This window comes from Megascapheus bottae, chromosome 15 (assembly GCF_031878675.1).
Source record: "Megascapheus bottae isolate mThoBot1 chromosome 15, mThoBot2.hap1, whole genome shotgun sequence".
NCBI lineage: Eukaryota > Metazoa > Chordata > Mammalia > Rodentia > Geomyidae > Megascapheus > Megascapheus bottae.
This window is the reverse complement of record NC_143523.1, coordinates 18,956,294-18,970,988: the sequence shown is the minus strand read 5'-3', so window position 1 is coordinate 18,970,988 and position 14,695 is coordinate 18,956,294. Positions and strand designations below refer to the sequence as shown.

Sequence of the window (14,695 nt, the reverse complement as noted above, 5' to 3'; positions counted from 1 at the left end):
TCCCATTTTTCATTATCCAATAATAGCTATCATAGTGAAAGTCACCTTTAACACTTAAATATTGCTGGGATTTTATGGGATTGAATTGAACGGACTGCCATGGTATTAAAAAAGCCATATGGGTGAGATACTTTTATAACGTATGCTTCATAAAGCTGCATAAAGCAAGAGTCACCACACCAGCCTTTAAAACAAAAGCATTTGTGCACAGCATTGAGGCATAAGGAGGTCTTTGCTTGTTAATTAAAACTACTGGTAATGCTGATTTTTTCAGGAATAAGAAGAGGAGGCTTAAGGCAATTAGGATAGGATTTGTTTCCAGAAAGAGTACTTTATTTGAAACTGTGGCTTATATCAGCAAAAAAAAAAAAACAACAACAACCCCAAAACAAAAAACAGAGGTATCATGTTGTTGAGAATATTGGAAAGAAATCAGGCCCATACCAAGACTTACCCATGAGTAAGTAGTGAGTTGACTGTGGTATTCCTATAGCTGCTCAGCCTGACCTAGTAGTGATAACTGATATGTTGTGTATTAACATTAATCATATGATTGTATATTAACATAAATTATATTATAATTATCATTATTCATTAGGTAAATACATTTATTATACTGGTCAAAGGTGGTCTGAGGCTTACTAGTGTCTTTGACATTATTATTCTCATTTTCTTAAGAGAAAAGAGAGGCTATGACTAACTGGTACTGGCCACTGGGCTTTGTAGAATATTTTTGTAACTGAAACAAAATTCATTTAAAATGAAATGAGCCCTTCTTAAACTGAACCATTGGGAAACACTTATTGTGTGTATTCCATCCCTTTATCTGTTGCCGTAACTTTTTTATTATCTCCTAGGGAAATATTGTGACAATTAAGCAGTCACTTCCTATTCCTCATTTCACACCAGTCTCTGCCAAAGACCAATCCATATTCTATCCCCATGCACTTATCCGTTCTGGATATTTCATGTAAATGCAATCATGTACAGTGTGACTTTTATGTCTGGCTTCTTTGCATCTACTCTTTGTGTCCAAGGTTCATCCATATTGCAGCAGGTATCAATATTGCATTTCTTTTTATAGCTAAATCATGTTCCACCATGTATCAGATTCTTTTGGTGATTATCTGTTGGCTATTTCCTTCTGTTTTGGAGTAGGGCTGCATGTACATCTGTTCATTTATTTTATTCTCTGCCTAGGAGTGGTATCTGTACAACACATTTCTTCCCACAGCTCCCCATCATTGGGAGCAAAAAGGGTTACAGGACTTATTTTGGCCAATGAACACAGTAAACTGGAGATGAGAAGCATCTCTTGTGAGCTAAAATTAAAGGAGCCATCTGCAGATCCTGCTATCACCCCTTCATCTCACTTCCAGTCCTGCAGAGCGGACAGAGGGCTGTTCCTCCAGCCTGATGTCCTGATGCAGGCATCAATAGCAGAGCTATAGATTTCTTTTTTTAAAAATAATTTTTTTCAGCCACAATATGGCATCTGGGTCGGATGGAAGATGGGAAATCTCCCTATCACAAAATAACTTCCAGCCTTAACAGTGATCTAGACATGTTGTTGTGAGCTCTACAAAGTATGGAGAGTGCTGAGAGTCACCCACAGAGCTTTCTTAGAGGGAGTAGTATTTGGTATGGTTGTGGAAGGGTGACGGGGTTCAGGGGTATACAAATTAACATGCTAGCAGTGACACTGGTAGGCAAATAGATACTTGGAAACTCAATTGGGTGATGTTTCCAAGAAATAGAGTCCTTCAAGGGGACATGTGGATTATAAGTTCAGTTGGAACTGGTGGACAAGTTGGTTCTCTTTATTCTGACACTGCCAATGTCAAACATAGTACAGTCAACACTGAGTGTCCCACTGTTCCTTCCTTGTGCTGTAGCAAGGCTCATAGATTGCCTTCTCTTACAGTGGTCATTGATCTTATTCTTGTTCAGTGCTTGTACTGGAACTTGAATTTGGGGTCTAGATGTTGTCCCTTAGCCTTTTCACTCAAAACTGGCACTCCTAACACTCGAGCTGCAATTCTACCACTGGGTTTCTGGTGGCTAATTGGAGATAAAGAAGCTCACAGACTTCTACTTTGACCGGCTTCAAGCCACATTCCTCCCATCTCAGCCTCTTGATAGCAGAGATTGCAGGTGTGAGCTCCTGACACCCATCAGTCTTAATCCTTTCATTTTTTTTATCATGAATCCAATCTCTCATTAATACCTCACCAATACTTTCCATTTTGTCTGCATATCAATTGAGAACAACTGTGTTGAAACACCTTGAGTCACGGAAGAGGAAGCCAAGCCCTCACACGTGAAGGATCCTGATATTAGGCATTTTCCAAACACTCTTGCTTTTTTTTTTTAATTCTCTTCCCAGTCCACCACAGTGGCAGTAGTGGAAGGTATTTTTTTTTTTTACTTAACAATTGAGAGTAACTGAGGCTCAAGAAGTCAAGGTACTAATCAATGGAGGAGGTGGCTTGTAAATACTGCCTTACTCATCATTCTGTCCATAGTGCTTGTTTCTCATCACAGTATGAACCCGTAGTAAGTCACGAGAGTGGATGAAGGACTGTGGGACTGCAAAAGTAATGTCTGTTAGATTCTGAATACAAGGATGAGACCAGGGGAAGATGGCAGTTCTGTAAGGAGGAAGGGATGGGTTGACCCGGTTTCATGGATACACATACCTCTGCTAAGAGGACATCCCATAGTTCTCCCAGCTTCTCTGAGAGAAGAGAAGTTGTTTGGGCAATCCGTCTCCTTAGCTGCATTGTCCAGGATGGTGGTTTTTTATTTTTGGCCCTTTCCTATGGGATTAGAGCTTTTTGAAAACTCTAGTTAGGGAAGGGTCAGTGGGAGAGGAAAGAAAGCCAGGTGAAATGTAATTTCCTCTTTCCCACAGACTGTCATTTAATCTAATATTACAGAAAATGATTAGATCTTAAAACCTTATAAATTACACTTGACAACTCTCTGGTGTGCTTCTGCCTTCCCTTTCAGCAATTATACATGGTAACAGTGGGCCACGGCGGCAAGGAGCACCCTGAGCTTGGCGTGTTTATTGGCTCTTAATGAGAAGTGATTAATCTAAATCACCATAGGGGTGGATCTTTTGTGTGGTACTAGAACCAGCAGACACAGTTGGACCTTTTGACAAATGTGCTGCTCTGTCCTTAACAACAACACAAAGTTGGCAAAGGAGGGTGTGGTGGCATTTCTTTTCTTTGCATGATGTAAGAAGGAAATACACACACACACACACACACACACACACACACACACACACACACACGCACATGCACACACTTACAGATTTACAGTCTTCTCTGGGGTGAAATATCTATCCACAAGGCTTGGACACTTCTATCTTTGGGCATCCCTCTGGTCTTTTCTTCCCTGCCTCTTTCTACACTTCCTGTCTGAAGCAGCTGGGGCTCCTTATTAAGTTGTTACCTGGAAGGTCCTTTTCTCTGTTTATTACTGTTGTTGTGGTTTTCTCTTCACTGCCCGTCTGGGGATTGCCTGGCATGGGATGACGGAACATTACAGTGAGTACCTGCCTGGCAAAATTGCTACCTCTTTGTGCCCTCCCCTTCTGCTTCATGTTGAGAAAGAGAGGAGGTAAAACCAAACAATAAAAACACTTTATAAGCACAACATGAAGAAAATATCCACTTACTCTTTCATTTTGGGATGATGGCGTCAGATTTGCCACCAAAAGAATGATCCCGTACAAACAGGAGAACAGTGACAGAACAGGACAGAACCCCCACAGGGTAGGAGGTAAAGGCCTTCCTCCTCCTCCACCTCCTCCTCCTCCTCCTCCTCCTTCTCCTTCTTCTCCTCCTCCTCCATTTGTCCTCTCAAATGACTTCCTATGGTCCTCCTCTCTCTCCCCTTTACCCTGTTATTAGACACAAAGCACAGCAAGAAGGATAAAATACACAACTTGGGTGGCAAAGTTCTGTGTCTGAGACATCCTTGTAACACTTGCTAGCCAGTTGGAGCCCCCAGCAATCAGAGTTCCTTGCCTCCATTATTGGGAGGCCTGAATCATGACCTCCCAAACACTAGGCATCAATCCAGGCCTTATAAGTAGGTTACATTACATCTTGTTAAACTGATGACCTTAAACTTAGGAAAGTACTGGGACATAGTTGGGTCACGAACATGGCAGCCTTGCACAGGCAATCCCAAACAGCCCTCTCCTGGACCTTGGATTTATCTCCTACCTTCAGAGCCATCAGAAGCAAATGCCTATTGGTGTTAAGCCACCTGAAATATGTATTCTAAAGTAGGATTCCAAAGAGACTAATGGCTAGTGATGCCTGCCTTGCCTTTCTCACAGAGTAGAGTACTCGGGGCTAGGAGAGAAGATCTTTGGAAGATCTTGGAAACACATAAAAATGCAAAGGAACCTAAAGCCTCTCATTTTATTTAATTCAACCGGTAGGTGAAAAAGTGTCAGGTAGGTGTCTTGAGCTATGGGCAGACATCACAGATGGTGACATTGTTACTGATGCTAATCAAACTCTCCTCCGCACAGTCTCTTTCAACCAGACCAGGACACAGCCTGTCCCTGTCCCTGTCCCCAGCACATGTGGTCCCTTGATTATTCCTTCCCTCTGATAAGCAGAAGGTTATGTTGCCTCTTTTAAGCATATTATCTTGCCTCTCTTAAGTATGCTAATCTTTTTCAAATATCTACTTAGTTCCTTGAAAATAGCTTAAATTGGAAGCCACTCATATAAGAATTTAAGATCCAAGTGAAAAAAAAATTAACTGTGACCTTATGAAAACCGTTGTCCTTTTGTTTCCTGATATTCACTAGATGAACTACTAAAGATAGCACACTGAATAAGTCTTGTATCAGTGACAATCTGCAATTCTTAAATTAGTTATAATGACTTCGGTGCAATTAATTTCCGCTTAGCATCTCTTGTGTGCCCAAATCTTTTCAGGATCTGCCTCCCGCACAGCTATAACAAGATACTTAGAAATAAGGTCTGTTGTGTGGTACATAATAGACATACTACTGAGCATTTTTTCTTTATCTTGTTCATCTTGTCATTGACTTTTGGACGGTAGGCTTTAAAGTAGCACTGTTACCTCAGGATGCATACTGAGGTCTCATAGCAACTTGGATACTTCAAACAGGGGGCATTTTGGATGAACTTGATTCTACTGGTTAGATATTTCTCAAACTCCAATATACCCTTCTATAGACCTATGTCTATGACAAAAGGGGGCCTTACACCCTAGAGTCTGGCTCATCTGTATCTCTGACCCTCCTTCCGATCTCAGAAACACACAGCCAGGCTTATACCTTCCTTTATTGTGAAGAAAAAAAATAATGTAACAAGCAGAATAAAGCCCCAAATCAATCCACCAGAAAACATTAAAAAAAAAAAGCAAAATTACTTCCAACTTAGGCCTATATCTTACATTTAAGAAAAGAATTATGTAACTATGTTTTCTTCTCTCTCAAGGCTAGACTTGCTTTTAAAAAATATTGGAAATAAATTTCTTGCTCTTCTTGTTGAAAGTTAATATGACCAGGAATTTATCAAGCATATCTATATTAATTTTCTCTCTCTCTCTCTCTCTCTCTCTCTCTCTCTCTCTCTCTCTCTCTCTCTCTCTCTCTTCTCTCTCTCTCTCTCTCTCTCTCTCTCTCTCTCTCTCTCTCTCTCTCTCTCTCTCTGTGTGTGTGTGTGTGTGTGTGTGTGTGTGTGCGCATTACTGGGAATTACATCCAGTAACTTACTAGTCAGTTATTCTACCCCTGAACTACTATGCCCTTACTCTTATATTAGCATTAAAAAAAAAAAGGAATGGGGAGTGGGAGCCCTGGGCTCTGTTGCTAACTCACATCTGTAATGCTCGCTACTCTGGAGGCTGAGATTCAAGGATTAAGGTTTAAAATTAGTCTGGGAAACATTCAAGTACCCAGTTCCTGGGTTTTATTTTGTTGGACTCTGAGTTAGCATTTCTCAGGGATTGCATCATTTGAGCTCCACCTTGAGCTCAAATTTTGCTTAATACACTGGGGTGTAATTGGATTCCACTGCAAAGTTTATATTTAAGTTTAATTTAGCTTCCACATAAGAGAAAATGCATGCTTTCTTGTCTCTCTGGACTTTATATTCATATACCACTTTCTTGACTGTCAGCTTGCAATTCTAAAAGTTCATGAAATACATTTTCTGACTGTCATTGTAGGCACTTGAAACTGGACCATGTACCTGAAGTGAAGAGTAGAAGACTGTATTCACCTTATTTCACCGGCAGCTACATTTAGCAGAATGGAGCAGTCTTCCCTGGCACATTGTCTTTCCTTGGTTTTGAGTACACCTGATTCTCTGCATTTTCTCCTCCTTAACCTTTTTTCCTCCTGCATCTTCAGCTTTGCATTTCAGAACCCCATTTGTTTTTGGAGAACTCCATTTGTTTTCCATGGAGACTTCCATATTCATGTCTTTCAGTGCTGTTCTGTCTCCTAACTCCTCTTTAATCCAGCTGTTCTCCTGAACATGAACTCCTTGTTTACATCCTCTAATGTTTTCATGGGATTCATATTGGACATATCAAGCTGATTCCTCATCGATGAAATGCCCACAGCTCAGCTTATGGTTTTTCTATATCATATAGTGCTCATTTCATATTCTTTTTTTCATATATTTTTATTATAATTAATAGAAGAGTTACGTGATATTTGCCAGATAGATGGTGCATTAATTCCCATACATTGATACCCTTTCACATGTCTTGGTCCCCATTTCCCTCCCCCCCATCCCCACCCTCATCTTGTTTTCCCCCATTCCCTATCCAATTTCAAATAATCAACTACAAATATATCCGATATATCAGATAACAAAGTGAGATACTGTAACAATATGAGAAAACCAAGAGACAGCAAAAGAGATGAGAGATAACATAGTACCTTAAGAACAACAATCATTCTTTATATGGCTTATGTTTCTATATCCTAGAGATCCTTTCATTTAGCGTCCTACTATATGGCCTTTTGTATCAAGGTTTTGCTCTATTGCAAATCTCTGCTAGGAGAGCCCAAGGTTTCTATTGATTCTCATTTCATATTCTTCCCTAGTTTCTTAGAGCCCAAACCTATCAATTTGTATTATTTATAATTATTAATTGTTCTAAGTAACCCCAAGAAGAATGAACAGAGGCAAAACTTCTCAGAAGGTGTCCTGTATTCTATGACACCACACCTGTAATCTATATGTGGGTCCTTTGGGCTTTCCTTTCCAAAGAGATCCAGAAATGAACTTGCTCTCAGCACTTCAGCATCCATTTCAATCACCCCATCAGACAGAGCATTATGGTGACCTCCTCCTGGTCCTCTCCATCCTATTCCCGCTTTTCATAGTGCTCCATTCAACATGATGGCCAGAGTGAAATAACGGAAGTATGTGCTGTAGTCTATTAGTGCCTGGCTCATTATGTGCCTATCAGTTGTTTCCAAGCCACTGAGCAAAACAAGTCCTAATAACAACAAAGGACCTTCCCTTAGCTCTCTGACCTTGATTCACCACCCTCTAATTTGTTCCCTATGTTTTAGCCCACTAGACTTCTACATGGCTTTTCAATCATCACCTCATGAAAAAGAAGGTGTTCTCAGTGAGGTGCTTGCTAATCTGCCCATTTTAAACCATAGCACTTCTTCCAGAACTTTCTGCTTCTTTCTTTCCTGTCTTTTGTTCAAAAAACTTATCACTATCTGATACGCTACATAACTTTATACTGTGATGTTATGTTTATTGTTTATTTTTCCCTCATGATGGAGAAGGAGATTCTCATTCTATTTTTTAATTATAATCTCTAGTTCTACAGAGGGTTTCCAATTCAACATATTCGTTTACAAGTACAGTGCATCTTGATGAATGTCACCTGTTTATCATTCTTTCTCGTCTCTCTCAATCCCACCTATCTCTTCAAGTTATCTGAACCCATTTTCACATTGAGTATGCATTGAATATTGTGATTGCATCTACCTAACCATCTCTATTACTCTGGCTTCCTTTCCTTAGAGAAAACATCTCCACTTGCTTGGTTTTCACTTTATTAAACTGTAATTGAGTTTTTTCAAAGGAGTTATGCCATTGCTATGCTCTCTTGTATATACCATCCATTGGTCACTATGTTTAAGTATATATGGCCTTGTATGTGTTTTCATATGTTTCTAGTTTAGACCTAACTTCCACATATGGGAGAGAACATATATCCTTTGACCCTCTGATACTAACTTACTTGACTTTTTTCCCAATAATATTATCTCATCTGTTTTGATTATTAATCTTATTCAAGTATTTGGAAAAAAAGAGAATGACACACAGTAAAGATTGATACTGGTTGATACTGGTCTGAAAATTTCTTCAGTGAGTAAGTTTTATCTCCAGTATCATGTCTAATTTTGAAATATTTTTTGTCAATTGTGGGGCTTGAACTCTGGGCCTGGCACTGTCCTTGAGCTTTTCAGCTCAAGGCTAATGCTCTACCACTAATGAGTCACCACACCATCTCCTTGAATTTTTACCTTCATGCTTTCTAAAAATTCTAGTAATGTAATCATAAAATAAAATGAGTCATCTGAACCATTTTTGGTGTACTTTGAAGGTAAACACATCACTTTTTTCTGAAATCACTCTCCAGAAATTTTTTCACCTAGTAAAATCTAAACTCTAAATCTACTGAAAACCTCTGCTCATCTGTACCTCACCCAAGCCTGTCTATCATCGCTGTGCTTTTTGTATGAATGGGCAGTGATGGGTACTAGCTACAACAAGAATCACACAGTTTCTAAAGTGGCTGGCACATTCAGGTTATGTTATGCCCTTAGAGTTTATCCATGTTGTAGCACATGTCAGAATATCCTCATTTTGTACAGATGCATAGTATTCTATTGTAAGTGAGGGAGAACTTGGGCTTTTCTTTATACTTCGGTAAATAATGCTGTTGAGAGGGTAGTGGCATTTCTTTGAATGCCTGCTTTCAGTTCTTTTAGATATATACCCAGAAGTAGGATAGTTGAACCATATAATAATCCTACTTTATATAATTCATAAGCCATCATAGTGATTTCCATTGTGGTATCACTGTCTCTTCCTCCCAGCAACGAGGCAAAACCCTTCTAATTTCTCTGCATCCTTGCCAGCATTTGCTATTAATTTTAAGAAGGATCTTAGGAGAAGTTGAATACAGTGGCTCATGCCTGTAATCCCTCCTACATAGGAAATGTCTGTAAGTGGATCATGGACCCAGGATAACCCTGAGACATTAATAGAAAAGTAACTAAAGCATAACAGGTTGCTGGTGTGGTTTCATAGAAGAGTGTTTGCTTACAAGTGTAAGGTGTCTGATGTCATGTCCAATACTATTTCTGCATCCAATAATTAGTTACTGGCATTATTTTATTGTACTATTGATTTATATTTGTCTAATACTTAGGGACATTGAACAACTTTGCTTGTATTAGTTGGTAATTTGTATAGATTCTTTTACATTTGGACAGTTTTGGGATTTGGACTCTGGGCTTTTCACTTGGAAAACAGGTGCTCTTTTGTGCACTGGCTGTTTTTATGACATGGTCATTCTGCTTGGGCATGGATCTCACTGTGTGCCTGGGCTGCCTTTGAAACATGATCCTCCATATCTCAGCCTCACAAATAAATAAGATTATGGATGTGCCAGTGCTTGGCTATCTATATAGATGCCTTTGAAAGAAGTGCCTTTCAAAAATGGGCCCTTGGGCCCAAATTTTCACAGAGCTATTTGCTGTGCTGATGAGTTCTTAGTTTTTGCCATGTTCAATTGACTTGCTGTACTGGGAATAATAGGTTAGATCCCAAGGGACAAGCTCAGTGTAATGTATTGGGGTGGACCAGTGTCTTGACAAAGTCAGCAATGTATAAATGGATGTTAGTTGTGTGACCGTGTGAATGAGTGCCTAAATGTACTGCTATTTTATCTTTACAGTTCAAATTAGATTACATGTTATACCCACAGTAAGGCACGTACAGTTTCTCAGTGGGTTTCTCAACCATGGCAGTATTCTCATTTGACTATTGATCTTCTGTGTTGGATCATTCTTCCTGTGAGCACTGTTCTGTCCAGTGTCATTGGCTTAGCAGCTTTACCTGGGCTTTTCCCTCATATGCCAATGACTTGTTCCTTTGACCACAGTTGTGATCGTTAAAAATGTCTGCATGTGTCTCAAAAGATCTCCTTGGAGCAGCACCTCCTTGCCCTATATGGAGAAACACTGTTAGATCTAGGAGAAAGAAGGGAGAAAGGAAGAACAGGCCTGATTAGGTAATGATTAAAAGCCTTATCTGTTCAGACTCCATTTGTGTGGAAATCAATATGCAACAACATATCAATTGTATCTATGGGCTTAGGGTCAACTTTGCTGGCATCTCCCTTATACTCTTTGTAAGTTTCTGTTAATATTATTGCTTTTTCTTATTGAGCACTCACTGTGCTAAGGGTCTATCATTAGGACTCAATTACATAGAGAATTATAGCATCTCTATTTTTCTCTTCAGAAGTAAGTCTATAGGTCTATTTTGAGGCTGTTCTCAGCACTGAAATAGAGTTGGTTGTTTTGCCTTTATGGGATTTTAAGTAGTGAGAGATTGGGAGAACCTCTGGCTTTCACCTCATTTTGATAAATTGCAAGAAGGAGAAGCAGGAAGTAATGAAATAATATTTTTATCAATGATATACCTAGACTCAGCCACAGTATAAAGAGGTTCATTCTAGAGGGATTTCTGTACAAAAGCTGTTTTGCTTTTGTGTTGATGCTTGGACTTGAACTCAGAGCCAGAGTGCTTTCCCTTGGCTTCTTCTTCTTTTTCTTCTTCTTTATTTCCCCCTCAAAACTAATGCTCGTCTTTGAAATACATGCCTACTTGGGGATTTTTCTAATTAATTGGAAATAAGAGTCTCAAAGAGTTTTCTGTCTGTGCTGGTTTCATTTCCTGAAATCTCAGACTCCTGGTAGCAAGGATTACAGGCCTGAACCAGAATATATATATATATATATATATATATATATATAAAATATATAAACTTTATCTTTGTGTGTGTGTGGGTGTGTGTGCGCGTGTGTGCGTGCATGCACATGTATGCACTAGTGCTGGTCCTGGGGCTTGAAGTCAGGGTCTGGGCACTGTCCCTGAGCTTTGGTCCAAGGCTACCAACTTCTGTGAGCCATGGCTCCACTTCTACCTTTTTGGTAGTTAATGGAAGAACTAAGAGTCTTAAGGACTTTCCTGCTTGGACTGGCTTCCAACTGCTATCCTTACATCTCAGTCTCCTGAGCAGCTAGGATTATAGACATGAGCACCCCATGCCTGGGAAAGCTTACCATTGTATCAAGCTTCTAAGTATACCATATGATATTGTTAACCCTATGCACACTACTGCTCCAAGATATCAAGAACAATTTTTTATCTTGTAGGACTGAAAATACCTTGCTTATTACATAGAAACTCCTTGCGTTTTGTACCTTATCTCCATCAATTTTATCCACTAAAGTCAGTAAATTAGTCCTCAAATCACCTCTCTTTGCCTCTGACTTTTTTCATCCTCCCTTCTGGCTATAGTAGGCTGTTAGCCTGGGCAACAGAATAAAAGCCACTGTAAGTAAGCCATTCACCGTATGTGCCTGGCACTGTGCTAAGCCTCTTTATCTTGACCTTGAGTAATTTTCTCTGCAGTCTTGTGAGGGAAGTTCAATTACTATCTCCTTTACCAAAAAGATAAGATAACAGACTTGGAAAAATTGAGTCACTTCCTCTTGTTTATACCTGATAAGAACTTTTAGGATTTGCACTGAAAATACCCCTATATTTAAAAGAATCTATACCATTAGCAGCCTGCTAACCTGCATGTGACATAACCCCCGTTTCCAAAACACTTATGCTCATTGTGTCAGAATAAGCTAGACAAAGAAATAAAGCATCTTTTCCTCACCTAATTTTTTTATTAAGCAAGAATTTCCACTCTAATACTTCTGGGGACAAAAAAGCAAATGAATGACATGGATAAGTTAAGGAAGAAAGTAGTGGGAATTATGTCAAAATGGAAAGCACACATTGTTGCTCAAAATGAATGTTTAAATAGGTCCTACTGAATTTATCAGCATACTAGACATTTCTTGATTGGTTAAGATGCCTTGGTTTAAATGTGCAAAAAAAAAAAAAACAAGGTCATTTATAAACCTTGCCTTTCAAATTGTATATATCTGTTGATATTTGTCCCATAAATGATGTGTATACATATCGACAGATATGTATTTGCTACAATAATATACAAGACATGTTTCTCTAGGGGCTTAGCTTGTATACCCTCCTCCTTCTCATGTAGCATTAACAATGAACATTATATCTCCTCCTTGGAGTCTTATTCATTTAATTCTTGGTATCCTTTGGGTCAATTGTAGATAAGGAGTAGAGAAAGAAAAGGGATTTCTTTTCTTTTTTTTTTTTGCCAGTCCTGGGCTTGAGCTCAGGGCCTGAGCAATGTCCTTGGACTTTCTCAAGGCTAGAGCTCTACCACTTGAGCCTCAGCACCACTTCCAGCTTTTTTCTATGTATGTGGTACCAAGGAATCGAACCCAGGTCCTCATGTATGCTAGGCAAGCACTTTAACCACTAGGCCAAACTCCCAGCCCGAAGAGGGATTTCTTGAATCTGCTTTTTCTTCCCTCTGATGGACTTCTTTTAAAAAGCATCTGATTCTGTGTGTAAGTTTTGTTCTACGAGTATTTTGTGTAGCAGGAGGATTTTGAGTTCATCAGGAGAGGAATAGCAAATTGCCTTCTCAGTTTTCTTATCTGTAAATGCAAGTAATAGCATTCACTTCCCATGACTTGGGTGAGCTTTGAATATAAAATATCAGGTAAAGTATCTATCAGAGGTTGGAAATCCAGAATTTATAGGTATCTATTTCTTCTTTTCATTTTTTCCCAGAAAACCAGGATGGAACAGAGACATTGCTAGTGATATCAAAGAATATAAAGGGATGTCTGATGAGAATGTCAGGAGAAAGGTTTCAGTATAAATGTATGCTCACAAACAAGAGCTCTGTAAGCCACCTCAACAGTGTCAATATCCCATGTTGATTAACTTTGTGTGTGCATACTTGCAGGTATATGTTGCACCTGTGTGTGAGTGTGTATGTGGGGTGTGGGTGCACACTCATCTGTGTGGAGCTTGTGTGTGGAGTCGTGTGCTGGCATATGTCACTGTGTGCATACAAATGTGTGTGTGTGTGTGTGCCCCACAAAAAGAAACAGAGTAAGAGAACCCATTGCTTAAGGTATTTGATTGTAACCCTTACTCAGTATACTGTAACTCATGGTATATAAAAGAGAGTCCATTTATGATGTTGGTCTTATCTTCTAATTAAAACTGTAGGCATGAAGCTTTTTTATGCCTGAATAAAATAAGCAGTTAAATTTCTCCACAGCGGGGGTGGGGGTGGGGAATGATTTTATTGACCTGTTAGGAAGCCCATGGGTACATACAGGGCGGTAGGCAAGACTGATTATGAGAGCTTGATTCTTACCCGGGGTATCGGTGCTGTCTAACTCTGAAAGCACATAGATGCCTCCCTTGGGGCCTTTGAAAGGGCAGCTGGGTGGTTCCTCTATTCTCTCCTTCCAGGTGCCTGAGAGGAGGAGCCTGTTCTGTGTCTTCAAGCTTTGCCCTGGATTATTCACACATGAATGAAATTGTTAAACTGAATCCATTTCTTTAAAATTTACTGATAACTAATGATGACTTATTTCAATAAAGCCAAAGCAAATATTTGAGAAGAGAAATGTAAACTTGTCTTGGAAGCTGGAGTGGAAATAAAAGACAGAAAGGACTGTGAATCTTAGTAGCTCACATGCCTCATTTGGTTTTAAAGTTGACTATTTGACACGAGTATATGTTGACCAGGTGAAAATAGGAGCCCTAATAATTGGTGGCAGTGAATATCACCGCTGCATTTTTTTACCCTTTGTCCCATCATTTCTGTGCTTTCCCTTAAGCTTCCCCCAAACAGATAAACTTACATAGAAGGCAGAAGGTACAGAAATCAAAAAGAGTGACAAAGGAGAACAACAAGGTGGGGAGGGGACAACAAAAGCCAAATAACACAAAATCTCTTGTTTCCATTTCTTGGAGCTCATTTCAATAAACCTCATTGTATGTGATCATACACCCCTAGCTATTGAGCCTTTTGGACCCTTGCCTAAGAGATGTTCACCCAGTGGGATGCTCATGTTTTGACCTAAGCGAATCACCCTAGCCAGGGAAAGAATGGATTTAAACTTGGACCTCCTAAGAGGCAACCTAGAGCCCAGGCAAAAGAAATGGTCTTTAGTAAGTGAGTGAGCGCACGAAGTCAAAGGGGAATATTAGGCACTTTACTTCCTGTGGTTGCTTGGTTGAAATACTCACTGAGCCAGGGAACAGAACAAAAAAAAGGGCTAAGGTACAGTTGAAGGACATCTTTTACTGCAGGTATTTTTGGAAATCCCGACAGGAGGATATGCTTAGTTGAGTCTTCACTCTGAAACTGAAATGGAGTCAGATGGATAGTACTCAGAAAATCACTCTACAAGTTCTCCTCCAGAAGATTGTAATTGAAGGCAAGCAAACAACAA

At 39.5% G+C, this 14,695-nt stretch overlaps 1 protein-coding gene across 1 annotated transcript in view; it reads left to right on the top strand.

Moving 5' to 3' along the window:
• The window catches only part of Sorcs3 (sortilin related VPS10 domain containing receptor 3), a 380,666-nt gene that overhangs the window by 104,104 nt on the left and 261,867 nt on the right, over positions 1 to 14,695 (top strand). The window lies entirely within an intron of this gene.